Below are 5,719 nucleotides of genomic sequence, written 5' to 3'. Positions count from 1 at the left end.
GTACATACTGATACATACCTGGTACATACTGATACATACCTGGTACATACTGATACATACCTGGTACATACTGATACATACCTGGTACATACTGATACCTGGTGCATACTGATACCTGGTACATACTGATACCTGGTACATACTGATACCTGGTACATACAGATACATACCTGGTACATACAGATACATACCTGGTACATACTGATACATACCTGGTACATACTGATACCTGGTACTTTACAGAGTTGTTTTACAGTGACTCGTTTCTCTGTACCAACAAAGTATGGATCTAGTACATGTGTAATATGCACCTGGTGTGTACGTGGTATGGTCTGGGTATTTACTTGTTACACACCTGGTACTTAACTGGAACATTCTTACCAGGTACTGAAACTTATCTGATACATACAGTACTTGCTACATTCAGGAACCAGTTTGTATCATGTAGGGACATTTTTCCTAATACTGGTAGACCTGGCACATACTGGGGTATCTTACTGAATACTTATATTGCACATACTGAGTACTTACCTAGTGTGTACCTCGTAGTCTTCTTTTACTCACTATATACTCACGTGGTAATTATGTACTGCATACCAACCCAGTATTTATCGGGAATGTACATGAAACCTTGGTACTTACCTTGTTGTTACTGAAGAGGTCTGGATTGATTTATGTAGTAACCTGTACTTATAAATAATGTACCTGGTACTTCACTGGTACGTTTTTACTTGCCAGGCTGTTATTTGTATTTATTGGCACCAAACAAAAACAATGAGACAGTTTTTTTTACAGATTTACTGGAAGCTCAAAATGAAACCAGTGAAAGCTTCGGCTGCACAGAAATGATTATTAATCATTTGACCCTGACTGTGCTGGGCTGACATGTTAATAACATGTCATTGTCACATTTCTGTAGTGGTCAAAGGCAGAGTCACAGATTTATTCTCACACACACAGAAACAGGTGATGGGTGAGATAATGACAAGGCAGCAGGTTCAGAACAGASGTTTCTTAAGAAACATTTAGAATTTTTAATTTCCATTTAAACCAACACGATGRGGAATTTCCATCCTTTTCATCCCTAATTTATACAGTTATTTATATACTCCCTTAAAGCTCAGATCTTTGTTTCCAAATGAACTAGCAGCATCTATAAAAGTTTATTAAAGCAGAAAGAAGTGGGGTATAATTCTCTCTGAGCAGGTTTCATTTTAATTGCTTTAATCCTTTGTGCCGTTTGCATAATCGTATAAATGCTGCTCGCAGAAGCAGCAAGCACTGCACCCGCCACCAGATCTGTACCTTCCTCAGTATAAACTGTAACTAATAAGCATTAGCGTGTTTCATTATGGAGGATAATAAAGAAATCTATAATTGGTTTAAACAAAAAGAGGAGTCATGCTCAAGAGGCTACTCAGCTCCCAGAGTTCAAGAACCAATTACTCAGGCCGGAGCTAACTGGCGCTCTGTACGTTGTAATTAGCTCCGCAGGCTTCTGGAGAGGTGCAACCATCACTGCAGGCCCGGTTTGCTTTGACCAGTGACGCAAACTCAAGTTTACTCAAGTTTACTCATGTTCCCCCGAGAGTTTGTAAAAATACTAGTAAAGAAGCACTAAAATACACTTTTTTCCAAATGTTATTTACTTAGCAGCGTTGTGGGCATGAAACACACCTACACACAGATGTTACATGTATTGATGGGCAATAATGTATGTTTTTGTGCTTTTGTTGTCTGTTAGTAAAATATCTCATGAATGAGTGAACAGATTAAATTAAGCTCAGAAAGTAGAGATTGGATACAATTCATTAACCTTTGGAGACGCCCACCACAGCTAATTAAATTAAACAAACAAAAGTTYCAACGATTTAGTCAGTTTTACAGATATTAAGCTAAAGCTTGGAGTYGAAGTAGCTGAGAATCATCCCCAACACATGATCTGAGTGCTATAGGTTTAAAGTTGATGCACTGAACCAGGTGCGCTGGCCCCGCCCCTGRGCGGTGTCCCAGAGCGTGGACATGCACCACCAAAGTTTTGTAAAAGACAGGTAAACCACTCAAACAGTATGTCTGTCAGGCTTTTGCTCTCCTATTTACAACTTTTTATAAGTTATAAAAAGTACTGTCAAATGTCCTTTTGGAGAATACTACAACAATGTAAGCGCCAAGTATAAACACCCCCAATGCTGGCGAGGAGTGTGTGCGCCCAAAGAGTGACCATAACCAAGCTTTAACTGTAGCACAGAGAAGTAAATCCTTGTAAGTATACTTTAATATTTTACTATTAATGCTCCCTAACTATGTCACTTGTTAAATACTTTTACTACATTACATTATTTTATATAAATAAAAACCTGTTATATAAGTGAAGATAAAGTACTGCATATTGACTAAAAGCTTTATAATGTATACGACTGGCATCAGGAGATCTGAGAAGTGAGCATCACTGCTGTGATTTCAGTCAGCAGGTAAGTAAAACAACTAAAACCCAGCAGAGCTCCACAAAATACCATCTTCATATTTTTTAGACACGTTTTAAAGGAAGGAAAATACTACAAAAGGAGTGAAAGTGCAGTTTTCAAGCCCACCAGTTCTGCTAAATGACAAAGGGTCCCTCATACTGAGTGTTTTTTCTTCCTCGCCAGGTTTTTTATTTTTATTTTTTTCTAAAACCACTSCATGTTGCTGAGCAACTAATGCCAGAAAAGAGCAAAAGAGAGAGAAGACAGAGGTGGGACAGTTTAACCATACAGCAACGTTTTAAACAAGGACAGAAAAGTCCTTTCAGGACAAAACTCTGAGGAAACAGAAAGAAAGGAAATGTTAATAAATACAGAATTAACTAAGAATTTAGATGAAAACTGGATAGAAGTGATATGCCAAACTGGTCAAGTACAAATGTAAAAAAATACAATACTGGTTTATTTTTAATAGTTATAAACAAATAATGTTTATTAGATTTTATGACAATAAAAACTAACAATAACAGTTTTTGGTATCAGTACATTACACTAAACTTATTATAATTTACAAGGTATTTACATGAACTTGGGACTTACCTGGTACTTACAGGGTATATACCTGGAATGCARCTTGTACTTTCCCAGCTATTTACAGTGTATATATCCGGTAAGTGCCTACTTATCATGTCTATTCTTTGTACTTYCAGTGTATGTACTTGGTACTTACAGGGTATTTATTGGGAACTAACCAAATTTGCACCTAGTATTTTCAGGGTATATATCTGGTATTTGCAGGGTTCTTGTGTGGCACATGGTACTTACAGGATATGTACTTTGTACTTCCCTGATATTGACAGGTGTGTACCTATAAATACCAGGCTCTATCATGAAGTAACGGGCGGCTGTGGTGGAGTGGAGTCAGGGAGTTCAGTCCATTTACCGTTTACCATATTCTGTACATGCAGGGTATATACTGTACCTGGTACGTACTTACTGGCCTGTATCATGCAACACAGTTTTATGTATGAGAATTACATTTTCGTACATTTAAAACTCAAAACCCTGAAAAGACATTATTTTATCTTATATATCTGAATGCAACATTCKCAGTCTGCATCTGCTGCTTCTTTAAAAAGTAGGTATTTTTTCAACTTTTTCCTCTGTGGATGAAGAGGAGTCTGTTTTGTGGGAATATGTTTTTATGTAAGTGCAGATTAGTAAAGCTGTCGTCAGGCTCCACGTCATGAGAGGCACACTTGAAGAAGTCTCAAGTACAAGTCTGAAAATAAAGCTCCTCCAAGTCCAAGTACCACGCTGGATTTAACTTTCTACACAAAGTCATTCCAGCTTTGAGCCTGTTTCTCTTTCAAGAAGGGCTTTTCTAAAAACCTACATGTTGTGTTTTTGTTATGATGTGTTTTCTTTCTTCTTTGCTGAGTAGTTTCACCAACAGGTTGGTTTTAACATAAAGTAAAGTTTCATCTGGGAAAACACAAGGCCTCTGTAAGAGAATAAGACCAAAGATGTTTACCCACAATGCAAAGCTGCAAACACCTTAGACCAACTCAGCACAGTGGAGAAGGGCTGATGGTATGGGCTTCTTAAGTCAAACTCAAGTGAACAAAAACACAAAAGATTCAGTAATTATTATCAATTAAATAAAATGACATGGTTCTCAGCTGATGGTGCAGTCTGACCTTCATGATGGATTTCCTGGGACATTTCCTCTCAGTGACCTTTGACCCTTCCAGATTGATGAGCAGAGTTTGTTCACTTCAGGTTAAACTCAACTTATTTTAGAACCAGTTTATTTCCTGTTCACTAAAACCATCAAATTAAAATGGTTAGATTGTTTTCTCCTTGACTAAACCAGTTCAGCTGCATCTAKAGGCAACATTTAAAGTTTAATTTAACCGAAAGACAGAAACTAAGTARGAGTCCACTTTAAAATGTGAAAAACAAACAGGTGATGTTTAAACAAGAAAAACAGCCTAAACTGTATAATGAGATTTCATGAAGTGGTGAAAAATGCAGGCGCTCTGGCTGAACGTGGATCTGTTAACGCTCAGCACAGTCTGCGGTTCACCAACACCAGTTACAGCAGGAAGACAGAAATGAGCTCATCGGTTTGTTTCATTTGAAGCYTCTGAACAGGCTGGATGAAAATCTGCCCTCTGAGACTCCATCATCCCATCGTTGCATCATTCCTGGATGACTTTTCTCTCTTTAGACTTTAATTCTTTTAATTGTTTCGCCTGAAGACCGGAGCTTACTCCTGTCTAATTGAGATGCAAACATGGATGTTTTCTTTTTCTTTTTGTTTCGTTTCTTCTAAAAAAACAACAGAGAGTGGCTCAGTGAAGCTCGTGGGTAAACACTGATTAAAGCCATGTTCTAAAAAGGCAGCTTTCTTTCCCTCCCCTCACAGGATATTTCTGCTACAAACGGAAAATTATGTCTTAGTTTGAACAAAACAGGCTTGTTACAACATACTGCTCCGAAACATACTGAGAACAAAATATCACAGCAGCAACTGGGGATCATTAAATACATGGAAAAAAACTGACTTCGTTTGTTCTCTGAAGGGACAACATGCTTCCTGCTGCAAAGAAACTACAAAATTCAACAATTTCAGAAGAAAAACATCATTTTAAATGGATGTTTAAGGTTCATATTTCTCTTCTCTTTTTTTAACAACCATCTGTACACTTCAGTTGTCCCATTCTGATCTGATTCTAGCTGTTCAGCTGCTTTTCTTCACTGGATTCTGTGTTTTGTGACGAACTGTGAGCAGTGTATTGCTGAAATAWGCAAGGCCTTCTCTAAARAAACATTTAGACAGAAAGAGCTGTTCTTCTAAAACCTGTTTACTTTTCCGCATTGACGGAGCCTTATATAAGAGCTACCCATGCCAGAGGCACTAATGCACCCCCATACCATCAGTGAGGCTGGCTTTTGTACAGTGTGCTGAAACAATATCTGATTATTTGCTGATTATTTTCTTAATTTTAAATRAGAGCCAGTTGTGGTTTAATTAGTCGCCCCTGAAAATCCTTAAAAGCATTTAGACAATTTTTTTTATTTCATGTAATTTTATGTCATGTTAAAGGGATCCATGTTTAGTTGTAACATTAAACTTTACTTGATAAACATATATTTTAACTGTAAAATAAAGACTGTAAAAATACTGTAGGATGTTTAGTTTTAATAAGTTTTAAACTAAATTTTTAAAAATATATTACACGGACGGAGCC

This window comes from Austrofundulus limnaeus, unplaced genomic scaffold, assembly GCF_001266775.1.
Source record: "Austrofundulus limnaeus strain Quisiro unplaced genomic scaffold, Austrofundulus_limnaeus-1.0 Scaffold275, whole genome shotgun sequence".
NCBI lineage: Eukaryota > Metazoa > Chordata > Actinopteri > Cyprinodontiformes > Rivulidae > Austrofundulus > Austrofundulus limnaeus.
Note: the sequence above shows the minus strand (reverse complement) of the source record.